Genomic DNA, 15737 nt, shown 5'->3' with positions numbered 1-15737 from the left:
CAACCTTCCCGCTAGCCATGATTGGCTGAGATAATGAGTTGCCTGGCCATGCCGAGAGATGAGTAGCATGCTTCTGTCTATAATATGAGCTGGTCAGTATGTGTAGGGAATCCTTTCTAGTGCAGCCTTTTTGAAAGATTTCACGTTGTTCACCGAGTTTTGAAATAGGTGGAATTAGAGTATGAGAGCTAAGGAGATTGAGAAAATTCTGGCATTTGATTGCAAATATGCAGATGGAGTTGAAAAGAGAACACACAGAAGGCTGTTGTATAAAACACCTGTCTCCGGATTACATCTTCAAACCAAGGTCAACTATGGCATCTGTGACAGAGAGGGAGAAGTGTCCATCCATGTATACGGTTAAGAGAGTCTACCCAGCTACGTTTTCAGATAATACACGTTTCAAATGTTCATATCTCGGAGCCATTTGCATTGCTATTTATGTGTGTAGTTAGCTAACATTGAAACTGGTTGGTTAGCTACCTGCAGATTCATGCAGGGTAGTAACGTTATGAGTTGGTATTATGGTTCATTATTTAGCTAGCTAGCTAGCTACAAGGACTTCACTATGCAAGTAACTATTTCAATAGAATGTTTATGATGCCACTGCGACGACTGTCGATAGACGTAGCTGTTAAATTCGCTCTGGCTATCTACTCCGATTTCAGAGCGCTCTCGTCTGAGTGTGCCAGAGTGCAGAATAACCGCAAAAAAGCGTAATTAACATTTTGCCAGCAGCACAGTTGCAGTCACCAATGCTCTGGATATCATAAAAACAGTCTAACCAGCTCTGCTAGGGAGAGTAAAATGGTCAGAGTGAGCTGTTCTCTCATTTGTGTCTGAAAGTAGCAAGCAAGCTAGCCAACGTTAGCCAGTTAGCTTGGGTGCTTGACTGCTGTTGTTAGGTCAGAACGCTCAGATCAACCGTACTCCTCGGCCAGAGCGTCCAGTGTGCACTCCGAACGTGCCAAGAGCAAAACCTCTGAATTTACGAACAGACAATCTGACAACACTCTGGGTTTACGAACGGCCAAAGTGCACTCTGAGCACTTTAATTTTACAAACACACCCATTGTATAATCTTTGGTTGTTTAGTACATGGCCTCAAATGTGAATCCTTAAAGAGATGGGTGGGGCTAAGGCTTCAGAGGGTGTGAACAATGCTGAATGTGTGTAGACAAAGAAGAGTTCTCCAGTAGGTGTACCAAAACATTCAAGGGCCATTTTCTCAAAAGGGAGGATACAAATGTATCAACTTTCAAAGCAGAATAACTTTCCCATTGTTCCTCAACTGTACTGTATGATATATAATTTTGTAGATCTGAGTCTCTACTTTTATCCAATTTAAAATACACTTTCAAATGTTGCTACATAAGACTGAATCGAGCCAGTCTGTCACAAATGTGATACAGTATTTTAAGATTAGTTACAGACACATATTACAATTAAAGGGTAATCATTTTGAAACTAGTGACTGCTATTTGTAACATAGTAACATATTCCACCAGGCTATATATCATGCATAAGGTATCCACCTACACCTTCAATCAAGTCACATATTTTCACCTTACGGCTAAAGTGTACATACTTTTTGTAGTAAGTGGTATGTAAGTATACCAGAAATACCAAAGGTTTCAAAGGAATGCTCCAACAGTGCAGTAGAGTGTCTCGCAAATACAAGACAATACACAAATAATCTAAACAAGAAATAGCAATCCAAAGTAGATAGATACATTAGAGTGAGCATATGTGAGAATTTAGAATATAAATATGTGGTGTCCATAGACAAAAAATGGCATGTACAGTAGTAGGTATATTAGGATGAGCTATGTCGAGAATATAGTATATACATGCACAGTTAGTAACAACAGTATATAGACAGAATATGAGGTGAGCAGTGTTCAATGACTCACTCTATATACATGGGGCATTAGTCTCAAGGTGCAGGGCTGAGTACCGGGCAGGTAGCCGGCTACTGATGGCTGTTCAACAGGCATATTTGAGTATCGTCATTGTACATCCTTGGCATTACAAAAAACGAAAGGTGATAACATCTCCCAAAAATAACTGCCACAACAAGGTTTTGTACTCAGTGTTGGTGTCGTTAGTGGTAATAAACTGGTAGGCACAACCTGAACAAAGTGAGGTTTTAGACAGAAACTTCAGAACTAAGGTCATTTTGATGAAGCTGGGAGGGAGGGATGTGGTACTGGAAGTTTAATACGGCAATTCAGTGTCACCTAGATGGATGTGGTTAATTTACTATTCAGTCAGACACATTTAAAATGTGCTATATCATGGCGCACACCTTTCCTTTCACATCAGAATTAAAAGACATGGCCTGAGACAGGGTTAACCTTAAGATGACTTGAGTAGAGAACCAGAGTATTAAAATACATCCATGCTCTTCAATGTTAATAAAGTGCTAAAATACCAGACAGTGACATATAAGTAATATGTCATCATAAATTACATGCAACTAATATGTCAGTTTAGTTGACATACTGTATGAATAACATGGTTCGATGTCACCATTTCAGAGACCAAGTTAAACATAAGTATTAATATACACATTCGTACAGAATACTTTGACAAACATTTACTGTAAAAATTACAGCAATGTACTGTATAATCTCTGTCTCATGGTGACCACAGAGTGAGTTATACAGTAATATTGTGAATTAATTTGAACAAGTGCAATACTTAAGCATACTGCATCTGATTAATTACCGCTTTGGACATACATATTGATGAAATGACCATAAGACTATTTTATGGAGCGTGGAAACAATGGTGTCAAATATAGACCAATGACTCAGAAGTAATGCAATCTGCGGGTGTTGCATTATGTGTTCTTATTGACACCCACACAAATGACTTTAACAGAGTTACTTTTGTTTGTTTAATCCCAGAAACAAACTAAAGTGAAGCATGAGCTGTTCCTACATTACGCCTTGTCTCCCAGTCTCTGGATGTTTTTATAGAAATCCATGGTTAAGATTTATAGAGGCAAAGGGTTAGGATGTTCTTTCTCTCTCTCTCTCTCTCTCTCTCTCTCTCTCTCTCTCTCTCTCTCTCTCTCTCTCTCTCTCTCTGCTGCCCTGCAATATTAAACAGTATTCATCTTTGGGGTGACAGAAACCATATATGACCTCTCTATATCTGCACAATCTCAGGAGAAGGAACTATTTACTGAGTAATGCCCAATGGCCCCTTGAGGGAGATTGCACTTTATCACAATATACAGTAGTGTAATAGTAAAGAGATGTAGAGCTATCTACATCATCATACATCTGTGAAAGCATGGTAGGCTACAGCATCCATCCATGTGCTGCATTAAAACACTTCATACATTGCATTCGAAAGGATTCAGACCCCTTGACTTTTTCCACATTTTGCTACGTTACAGTCTTATTCTAAAATGGATTAAATACACGTTTTTCCAAATTCATCTACACACAATACCCCATAATGACAATAATGACAATACCCCATAATCTACAACTTGAATGGAGTCCACCTGTGGAAAATTCAATTGATTGGACATGATTTGGAAAAGCACACACCTGTCTATATAAGGTCCCACAGTTGTCAGTGCATGTCAGAGCAAAAACCAAAGCTATAAGGTCGAAGGAATTGTCCATAGAGCTCCGAGACAGAAATGTGCTAGGCACAGATCTGGGGAAGGGTACCAAAACATTTCTGCAGCATTGAAGGTCCCCAAGAACACAGTGGCCTCCATCATTCTTAAATGGAACCAATTTGGAACTACCAAGGCTTTTCCTAGAGCTGGCTGCCCTGCCAAACTGAGCAATCTGGGGCAAAGGGCCTTGTTCAGGGAGGTGATCAAGAAGCCAATGGTCACTCTGACAGAGCTCCCGAGTTCCTCTGTGGAGATGGGAGAACCTTCCAGAAGGACATGACCCTAAGCACACAGCCAAGACAATGCAGGAGTGGCTTCGGAACATGTCTCTGAATGTCCTTGAGTGGCCCAGCCAGAGCCCAGATTTGAACCCGAGTGAACATCTCTAGAGAGACCTGAAAATAGCTGTGCAGCGACGCTTCCCATCCTACCTGACAGAGCTTGAGAGGATCTGCAGAGAAGAATGGGAGAAAATCCCCAAGTACAGGTGTGCCAAGCTTGTAGCATTATACCCAAGAAGACTCGAGGCTGTAATTACTGACAAAGGTGCTTCAACAAATTACTGAGTAAAGGGTCTGAATACTTATGTAAATGTGATATTTCAGCTTTTCATTTTAACACATTTGCAAAAAATTCTAAAAACCCGTTTTTTCTTTGTCATTATGGGATATTGTGTGTAGATTGATGAGGGGAAAAAACAATTTAATCCATTTTAGAATAAGTCTAACGTAACAAAATGTGGAAAAAGTCAAGGGGTCTGATTACTTTCTAAATGCACTGTATATGCATTGGGTCTATTCATAAACCTTAAAGGTTATTTAGTCTCAAGCATCTCGCCATATGGCAGTGTTTCCCAACTCCAGTCCTCTACGACCCCCAACAGCAAACATTTTCGTTGTAGCCCCGGACAAAAATAACTGATTCAACTTGTCAAGGGCTTTTTGATTAGTTGACAAGTACAATCAGGTGTGCTTGTCCGAGGCCACAACGAAAATATGTACTGTTGGGGTTACTCGAGGACTGGAGTTGGGAAACACTGCCATATAGAATAATTAATACAACAAAATACACTGAAAAGATTAAGCGGATATGGCTGTAGCATATTTATCTACTATGTTATGTATGGCATCACAGTGGGTGATCACATGATGCTGTGGGAAGAGAAAGTGGAGACATAGAGAGCTAGAGAGCAAGTATTTGATCTCCCCTATTTTCCTTCTCCTTGTTGTTTTCTATTAGCTCGCCAAGCAGACACCCTATAAAACAAGTTGCCTCTCCTGGCTGCCTGGCTGGCTGCTTCAATAAGTTATGTAGCCCTGTGTGTGTTTGTGTGTATGTGTGTCTGTCTGCTTCACTAAGTTATGTTGCCCTGCGCTCTACAAAGATAGCTTTAGGAAGTATTAAAGGAAGATAGATCAGTCAGACTGGAGAGGAGGACTACTTTATGGAAGACTTTGGGTTGGACTATGGCATGGGAGAGAAAAGAGGGAGAATAGAAACAGAGAGTTGTGGAGGGCAGGTGATAGTCAGAGAGATGAGGAGAGAATATAATCAGAATCAGAAACAGAGATGGGCCTTGACATGGGGAGAGAATATAATCAGAAACAGAGATGGGCCTTGACATAGGGAGAGAATAGAATCAGAAACAGAGATGGGCCTTGACATAGGGAGAGAATAGAATCAGAAACAGAGATGGGCCTTGACATGGGGAGAGAATAGAATCAGAAGCAGAGATAGGGACTTGACATGGGCAGAGAATAGAATCAGAAACAGAGATAGGGACTTGACATGGGCAGAAAATAGAATCAGAAACAGAGATAGGGACTTGACATGGGCAGAAAATAGGAGACGGCACATGAATGTCTCTCTGATGGGCAATAGGTCTGTAATCAATCCACTGACTTCCTGTGTCATCCCCATATGCCAGGGGAAGAGGGAGCCAATAGGTGTTGATGTGATGGCAGTAGTAATGGTAGTAGAAGTAGTAGCTAGTATTAGGTGGTGCTAGCATTATAGTAACATAGTAAAATATAGTACAATTCTAGGCATGCTTTCTTATCACTTTTTTGCTCCCCTTCTTTGTTATTTACCCTGGTACAGACAGAGATAGTGGCTGTGAACTAGGTGATCTTACAGAGGCTGGTTGGGAGCTGAGTTGTCGTGAGAAAGGCATCACTGCTGCTGCTTTTCCCAGACTCCTGCAGGCAGGCTGAGGCGACAGGCTGCCTTCCAGTTGATAAAGTGAGCCATTTTGCACACCGGCAAGATTACTCTCAAGGACAGAGATTAAAGCAGCTTCTCTGTGAGTTGGAATGAGGCTACTTTTGATGAAACACACACACACACACACACACACACACACGCACGCACGCATGCACGCACGCACACACGCACACACACACACACACACACACACACACACACACACACATGTATATACAAGGTCTGAAAGTACTTTAAATGTGAAAATAAAGGACAGTTTGTTTAGATCAAGGTCTAATTTATTGTGTCTTACCTGCACAGAAGTTCCCACTCTCATGATCGTTACACATTTACATTGACATTACCTTGCTTACTTATGTGTCCCTTCTGAAATCCATATATCCCTGGCCTGTTCTTGGCACTGGTTATCATTACTCCGTAGACATCGTTTCTTTTCAGCTATCGAAGGATATTGTTTTGGAGAAATGTTGAGGATATTTCATTATTTTATGTTTGCATGTGCGTGTGCGCCTGCATGCATGTGGGTGTGTGTATGTGTGTATGTGTGGGGTGTGCGTGCATGTGGTGCATGTGGTTTTGTGTGTGTGGGTGTGCGTGCATGTGGTACATGTGGTTTTGTGTGTGTGTGTGTGTGCATGTGCTAATGCAAATCTGTATCGCAGCGCCTTCAAGCGATGAATAACCCTGTACATCTTAGAATAGGCACTGGGAAGCTGAATAAAATTACAGATAGGGACGAGAATTATAAACTGTTCATTACTACTGAATAAATTGGGCTAATTAATAATCATAAGGGGCTTAAGGAGAAAATAAATGTATGGAAATTAGAATACCCTGGAAGTGAAGACAACACGTTCAAGACAAAACGGTCAACATGCTCTCGCACAGTTGTACAGAGAGCTGCCAACCTAATGTCCTTCTTGGCTACTTTGCATTCTACATACAGCTACATTACAACTTGCTATTATTGCCTGTTCTTCACGCCTCAACACTTAGCTTCACTACCTGTGAGGTTAAGTTTTCACATTACTGATATATAAGTGTACCTCATGCACACAAAGTAGTATGTTGTTGTGTAGTGTCCACCAGTTGACTGTGCTTGACTTGCAGTGGTATTCTAAAATAGATTGAGTGAAATTACATACACAAAGCAGACAAAACGTCAACAACATCTGCTCTATCCATGACACAGACTGACCAGGTGAATCCAGGTCAAACCTATGATCCCTTATTGATGCCACTTGTTAAATCCACTTCAATCAGTGTAGTTGAAGGGAGGAGACAGGTTAAGGAAGGATTTCTATGCCTTGACACAATTGAGACATAGATTGTGTATGTGTGCCATTCAGAGTGGAATGGGCAAGACAAAATATTGAAGTGCCTTTTAGCGGGGTATGGTCGTAGGTGTCATGGAATTATTGTAATCAAAGGAAAGACTTTCAGATTTCTTCAAAACAATCAAACTTTATTAGTAATTACTGCAGTAATGACACATTAACAATCACCCAATGGTGTAGAGTTAAAGCCCAAAACATTTGGTTACAACTCTTTATAGTCTTCCTGAGTCCTTGTGACGAAGAACAGAACGAAGAACGTTGAAATTATACAAAAGGTACATTGTGCTCTCATGCAACAGACATCGAGTTTTACATGGCGCCAAATATCTGTCTCTAGTTCATTTACTGCTTGTTTATACAGAAATACTAATGTATCCTAGTATACTACATCCTTTCCTGGTGGTTGTTTCTCCCTGTTAACGACAGACAGGCACACAGAAACTAATCATGGATTGGAATGCAATGCAGTCTTCAGGTTATCACCAAGCCATCGTAAATCTACTTGTCAGCGTTAAATCTCAGGCTTCTCTCTCTTCACACAGACACAGGAAAGTTCTAACAATCCTATTGTGTTGCCTCTAAGAAAAACAGACAGTGTGAGTACTAAAATAGGATTATGTTCTAATATAAGAGTCATGTGATTAACACAATGCTGTAATTCTATGACATTCCCCCATCTTGAAACTTAGTCTCAGTTTAAAATAGGATTACACATTTTTTTTTAAACAGTAGTATGAATAAAACAAACAACTTCCAACTCAAACATATAGGAAGAAAACAACTTCCAACTCAAACGTATAGGAAGAAAACAACTAGTATATTATCATTGTAAATAACCACTGGTTGGTTCATTGAGGTTTTACTCCCACATACATTCTTCATAAAACAAGAAACATAAAAACAATAATTTATTGCATTGGTTCCTGCATGTGAGTGTCAGGTGCAACTGTTTGAGTTTGTCAAGAACTGCAACGCTGCTGGGGTTTTCCACACTCAACAATTTCCCGTGTATGTCAAGAAGTTGGCCATCTAGCCAACTTGACACAACTGTGGGAAGCATTCAAGTCAACATGGGCCAGCATCCCTGTAGAACTTTCAACAACTTGTCAAGTCTATTCCCCGATGAATTGAGGCTGTTCTGAGGGCAAAATGGGGGGGCGGGGGGGGGGGGGGGGGGTACTCAGTGTAGTATTATGTTGGTATGAGTTGACTGTGCTTGCCTTGCAGTATTATTGTGGAGACCACCTCAATGAGTGAAATTCTCTTCAGGAGAAAGTCAACAATTAAACCCCCTGGTAAGCCTCGTCACACTAATGTCTCCTCATGGTGGGGACCTATCAGAGCAGAGAACAGTAATTAATTTATAGCTGGCTGACTGCTGTTCTACCACCAAACAGACACACCGAGTCCCTAAAGTGTATGTGTGTGTGTGTGTGTGTTTGTGTGTGTGTGTGTGTCTTTGCTGAATATGCAAACAGCTGCCTAACTGTGTTGTTGTTTCATATGCACACACAGGGAATAAACAAAATCCAACACCCACTGGACGGGCTGGTGGTTGAGAAATGAAACTAAATATGCAACATTTACATACGTTCTTATCCAGAGCGATTAGGGTTAGGGTTGAGTGCCTTGCTCAAGGGCACATCGACATATTTTCCACCTAGTCAGCTCAAGGATTCGAACCAGCAATCTTTTGGTTACTGGTCCAACGCTGTTAACCGCTAGGTTACCTGCCGCCCATTTGAAGTGAAAAGGTTATAACTGAAATGTAAATAGGGTATGGTGTGATAATAACACCGAATTGTGTTGACGTTGTGTTATAATGCGCAGGGTCCATGAGAGAGAGAGAGCGAGAGAGCGAGAGAGAGATGTGGGAATTGTGAAAGAGATGGGAAGTTAGAGAGAGAAATGGAGGGAGAGAGCGAGAAAGAGATACACAGAGAGTGAGCTAGAAAGAGAGAAAGATATTTGAGAGAGAGAAAAAGAGAGTGGGCTAGAGAGTGAGAAATATATTTGAGAGTCAGAGAGAGATAGATAAGGAAACTGAGAGAGAGAGAACTTTTGCGAGTGTAATGTTTACTGTTTACTGTATTTTTTATTGTTTATTTCACTTTTGCTTATTATGTTGTTCACTTGCTGTGGCAATGTTAACGTGTTTTCCATGCCAATAAAATCCTTGAATTGAAAGTGAGAGAGCGAGAGAGCGAGAGAGCGAGAGAGAGAGAGAGAGATTCTTCTCTCACCAGGGTGGAAGATGGAAAATTCAAGATTAAGAAGTTCCAGCATGTCCTCAGTAACTGGGGTGAATGACCTGCTGCTGAACAAACCTGGTTTCAGATTCTACTCAAAATCTTTCAAATACTTTGAGCGTTTTCCCCAGCCTGCAAGCTTAATCAAGCACAGATAAAGTATTTGAAATGCTTTCAAATAGTATTTGAACCCAGGTCTGCTACTGAATGGATGCGATGTTGGCAATGGGTTTCATCACAATCAATAACCACAATTTGGGAGATAGAAGCCGCAGTAACACAATTTATAGTTGGTGGGATGAAAAGAGAGGTATTAGTATATCACTTCAATTTAAAGTTGAATGCAAAGGTATGGATCAGCACCTCACAGAGACAGAACACAGAATACAATCTGCCTGTGAATTGATTTGGATGCAAAAGAAAGAAAGAAATACTCCCAAACATTTTATGTTATGGATCTGAATTTCTCATCGTATCACAACAGCATACAATCTGTCTGCTTGTATGCACATTGATTTGGATAAGAAATAAAATATAGATTTCATGAATCTGAATGAGAATAAAAGCGTCATTGTATGTCTGTGCCACTGCATGTACGGTCTGAATTATTGTGCTCCATGCTTGCATTGCTTGCATTGCCTGCGTGTGTGTTGCCTGGAGCTCGGGCTAACTCATTAGCCTCCTCCGTGCCTTACACTGTTAGGCTAAATTGGGTTAAAGAAAACACACATAACCAGGTTGGAAAACAGTTGAGGGCACCACTTAAATCAGGTCATCTTCTCCAAGGCAGAGCAGATCAGGGTGTTTGTGTGGGTGAGAGAAATATTGAGATTTGTGCTGTGTGTGTGTGTGTGTGTGTGTGTGTGTGTGTGTGTGTGTGTGTGTGTGTGTGTGTGTGTGTGTGTGTGTGTGTGTGTGTGTGTGTGTGTGTGTGTGTGTGTGTGTGTGTGAGAGAGAGAAAGAGAAAGAGAAAGAGAAAGAGAAAGAGAAAGAGAAAGAGATTTTATTCAATACTACCCAGCAGTTCTACAATCTACGCTAGATGCCCTCAATCTCACACAAATTATCAAGGAACTCACCAGGTACGACCCAAAATCTGTAAACATGGGCACCCTCATAGATATTATTCTGACCAACTTGCCCTCCAAATACACCTCCCCTGTTTTCAATCAGGATCTCAGCAATCACTGCCTCATTGCCTGCATCCGCTATGGGACCGCGGTCAAAAGACCACCACTCATCACTGTCAAACGCTTCCTAAGACACTTCTGCGACAAGGCCTTTTTAATCGACCTGGAAGGATATTGACATCCAGTCAGTCGAGGATGCCTGGTCGTTCTTTAAAAGTAATTTCCTCACCATCTTAAATAAGCATGCCCCTTTCAAAAAAATTTGAACTAAGAACAGATATAGCCCTTGATTCACTCCAGACCTGACTGCCCTCGACCAGCACAAAAACATCCTGTGGCGGACTGCAATAGCAACGAATAGTCCCCGCGATATGCAACTGTTCAGGGAAGTCAGGAACCAATACACACAGTCAGTCAGGAATGCAAAGGCTAGCTTTTTCAAACATAAATGTGCATCCTGTAGCTCTAACTCCAAAAAGTTTGGGGACACTGTAAAGTCCATGGAGAACAAGAGCACCTCCTCCCAGCTGCCCACTGCACTGAGGCTAGGAAACACTGTCACCACCGATAAATCCACGATAATCAAGAATTTCAATAAGCGTTTCTCAACGGCTGGCCATGCTTTCCTCCTGGCTAACCCAAACCCGGTCAACAGCTCTGCACCCTACTTGCCCAAACCTCCCCAGCTTCTCCTTCACCCAAATCCAGATAGCAGATGTTCTGAAAGAGCTGCAAAACCTGGACCCGTACAAATCAGCTGGGCTAGACAATCTGGACCCTCTCTTTCTAAAATTATTCGCCGCCATTGTTGCAACCACTATTACCAGTCTGTTCAACCTCTCTTTCTTATCGTCTGAGATCCCTAAAGATTGGAAAGCTACCGTGGTCATCCCCCTCTTCAAAGGGGGTGAAACTCTAGACCCAAACTGTTATAGACTTATATCCATCCTGCCCTGCCTTTCTAAAGTCTTCGAAAGCCAATGTAATAAACAGATCACTGACCATTTCGAATCCCACCGTACTTTCTCGTACCGTACTTTCTCCACTGTGCAATTCGGTTTCCGAGCTGGTCATGGGTGCACCTCAGCCACGCTCAAGGTACTAAACGATATCATAACCGCAATAAATAAAAGATTGTACTGCGCCGCCGTCTTCATTGACCTGGACAAGGCTTTCAACTCTGTCAATCAACGTATTCTTATCGGCAGACTCAACAGCCTTGGTTTCTCAAATGACTGCCTCGCCTGGTTCATCAACTAGTTCTCAGACAGAGTTTAGTGTCTCAAATAGGAGGGCCTGTTATCCTGACCACTAGCAGTCTCTATGGGGTTGCCACAGGGCTCAATTCTCGGCCCGACTCTCTTCTCTGTACATATCAACGATGTCGCTCTTGGTGATTCCCTGATCCACCTCTACACAGACAACACTATTATGTATACATCTGGCCCTTCTTTGGACACTGTGTTAACAAACCTCCAAACGAGCTTCGATGCCATACAACACTCCTTCCGTGGCCTCTAACGGCTCTTAAAACGCTAGTAAAACTAAATGCATGCTTTTGAACCGTTCGCTGCCCGCACCCGCCCACCTGACTAGGATCACTACTCTGGACGGCTCTGACTTAGAATATGTGGACAACTACAAATAACTAGGTGTCTGGCTAGACTGTAAACTCTCCTTCCAGACTCATATTAAACATCTCCAATCCAAAATTAAATCTAGAATCGGCTTTCTATTCCGCAACAAAGCCTCCTTCACTCACGCAGACAAACATACCCTCGTAAAACTGACTATCCTACCGATCCTCGACTTCGGCCTCCAACACTCTACACAGCAAACTGGATGCAGTCTGTCACAGTGCCATCCGGTTTGTCACCAAAGCTCCATTTATTTTTTGTTTTATTTCACCTTTATTTAACCAGGTAGGCTAGTTGAGAACACGTTCTCATTTGCAACTGCAACCTGGCCAAGATAAAGCAAAGCAGTTTGACACAAACAACAACACAGAGTTACACATTGAATAAATAGACATACAATCAATAATACAGTAGAAAAATCTATATACGACATGTGCAAATGAGGTAGGATAAGAGAGGTAAGGAAATAAATAGGCCATGGTGGCAAAGTAATTACAATATAGCAATTAAACACTGGAATGGTAGGATGTGCAGAAGATGAATGTGCAAGTTGAAATATTGGAGTGCAAAGGAGCAAGATAAATAAATAAATAAATTCGGTATGGTGATGAGGTAGATTGGATGGGCTATTTACAGATGAGCTACAGTATGTACAGGTGCAGTGATCTGTGAGCTGCTCTGACAGCTGGGGCTTAAAGCTAGTGAGGCAGGGAAGAGTATCCAGCTTCAGAGATTTTTGCAGTTCGTACCAGTCATTGGCAGCAGAGAAATGGAAGGAGAGGAAGAATTGGCTTTGAGGGTGACCAGTGACCAGTGAGATATACCTGCTGGAGCGCGTGCTACGGGTGGTGCTGCTATGGTGACCAGTGAGCTAAGATAAGGCGGGGCTTTACCTAGCAGAGACTTGTAGATGACCTGGAGCCAGTGGGTTTGGCAACGAGTATGAAGCGAGGGCCAGCCAACGAGATCATACAGGTCGCAGTGGCGGGTAGTATATGGGGCTTTGGGGACTAAACGGATGGCACTGTGAAGTCAAATCTGGATTTGAGTGAAGGAGAAGTGGGGGAGGTTTGGGCGAGTTGCTGTGGGGAGCGCAGGGGTAAGGGTAGCCAGGTGGAAGCATGGCCAGCTGTAGGAAAATGCTTATTGAAATTCTCAATTATTGTGGATTTATCGGTAGTGACAGTGTTTCCTAGCCTCAGAGCAGTGGGCAGCTGGGAGGAGGTGCTCTTATTCTCCATGGACTTTACAGTGTCCCAGAACTTTTTTTAGTTTGTACTACAGGTTGCAAATGTCTTTTTGAAAAAGCTAGCCTTAGCTTTCCTAACTGCCTGTGTATATTGGTTCCTAACTACCCTAAAAAGGGGGCTATTCGATGCTAATGCAGAACGCCACAGGATGTTTTGTGCTGGTCAAGGGCAGACAGGTCTGGAGTGAACCAAGGGCTATATCTATTCATAGTTCTACATTTTTTTAATTGAGCATGCTACTTTAAGATGGTGAGGAAGGCACTTTTAAAGAATTACCAGGCATCCTCTACTGACGGGATGAGGTCAATGTCATTCCAGGATACCCCGGCCAGGTCAATTAGAAAGGCCTGTTTGCATAAATGTTTTAGGGAGCGTTTGACAATGATGAGGGGTGGTCGTTTGACCGCAGACCCATTACTGATGCAGGCAATGAGGCAGTGATCGATGAGATCTTGGTTGAAAACAGCAGAGGTTTATTTGGAGGGCGAGTTAGTTAGGATGATATCTATGAGGGTGCCCGTGTTTACAGATTTGGGGATGTACCTGATAGGTTCATTGATAAGTTGCGTGAGATTGAAGGCATCATGTTTAGATTGTAGGATGGCCAGTGTGTTAAGCATGTCCCAGTTTAGGTCACCTAGCAGCACGAGCTCAGAAGATAGATGGGGGGCAATCAATTCACATATGGTGTCCAGGGCAGAGGGTATACCACCCATCACTGCGACCTGTATGCTCTAATCGGCTGGCACTCGCTACATATTCGTCGCCAGACCCAGGCTCCAGGTCATCTAGAAGTCTTTGCTAGGTAAAGCTCTGCCTTATCTCAGCTCACTGGTCACGATAACAACACCCACTTATAGCATGCGCTCCAGCAGGTATATCTCACTGGTCCTCCCCAAAGCCAACACCTCCCTTGGCCACCTTTCCTTCCAGTTCTCTGCTGCCAATGACTGGAACGAATTGCAAAAATCGCTTAAACTGGAGACTTATATTTCCCTCACTAACTTTAAACATCATCTATCCGAACAGCTAACTGATCGCTGCAGCTGTACATAGCCCCTCTGTAAACAGCCCATCCAATCTGCCTACCTCATCCCCATATTGTTTTTATTTTATTTTCTGCTCTTTTGCACACCAGTATTTATACTTGCACATCCTCATCTGCACATCTATCAATCCAGAGTTAATTTGCTAAATTGTAGTTACTTGCTACTATGGCCTTTTTATTGCCTTACCTCCTCAAGTCATTTGCACACACTGTATATAGACTTTCTTTTTTTCTATTGTGTTATTAACTGTACATTTGTTTATCCCATGTGTAACTCTGTGTTGTTGTTTGTGTCGCACTGCTTTGCTCTATTTTGGCCAGGTCGCATTTGTAAATGAACACTTGTTCTCAACTAGCCTACCTGGTTAAATAAAGGTGAAATGTGTGTGTGTGTGTGTGTGTATGTGTATGTGTATGTGTATGTGTATGTGTATGTGTATGTGTGTGTGTGTGTGTGTGTGTGTGTGTGTGTGTGTGTGTGTGTGTGTGTGTGTGTGTGTGTGTGTGATGTGTGTGTGTGATGTGTGTGTGTGCACAAGAGAGAATGTGTGTGATATCTACCATGTCTTTGGTTCAGATCTCCTGGCTGGTATCCCTCTACAACGCTCTTCCAAAGGTAGCAGTCAGGCGCCCAGCATGACAGCCTCTACGCTCAGCCTTCTTATCCCGTTTTGAGGTTAAAGCATAGTTTGATCAATGGATCGGGCCTCCCTACGGTCACCCTCTGATCAAGCATCACCACGTATGAAATACGTGTGTGAGATGTGTATATGTGGGGGGAGGGGGTGGGGCGGTGTGTGTTTTTGTCAGACAGAGGTGTTTGAGTGTGCGTGTGTGTGTCTTCTCTTCTTTGTGTCTGGGGCTCCCAAGGGGTTTCTTTTGAAGATTTAGACCCCAATTATGGACCATCTGAGCGGCACAGATAGTAGCAGATAAGACGGCTCTACACATAAGACCCTGGGCTGAGTGTGTGTGTGTGTATATGTGTGTGTATGTGTTTGTGTGCGTGTGTGCGTGTGTGCGTGTGTGTATGTGTATGTGTATGTGTGTGTGTATGTGCTCCACAGTGTGGAGGCTCGGTCACCAAATGGCACACAATTTCCTACGCATTGCACTTCCCTATGGGCCCTCGTCAAAAGTAATGCACTATATAGGGACTAGGGTGCCATTTGGGACACACTTTAGCCTCGTTTAACCCCTCACAGTGAATCTGAATGGGT

This window comes from Oncorhynchus mykiss, chromosome 20 (assembly GCF_057628025.1).
Source record: "Oncorhynchus mykiss isolate SJ-2025 chromosome 20, ASM5762802v1, whole genome shotgun sequence".
NCBI lineage: Eukaryota > Metazoa > Chordata > Actinopteri > Salmoniformes > Salmonidae > Oncorhynchus > Oncorhynchus mykiss.
Note: the sequence above shows the minus strand (reverse complement) of the source record.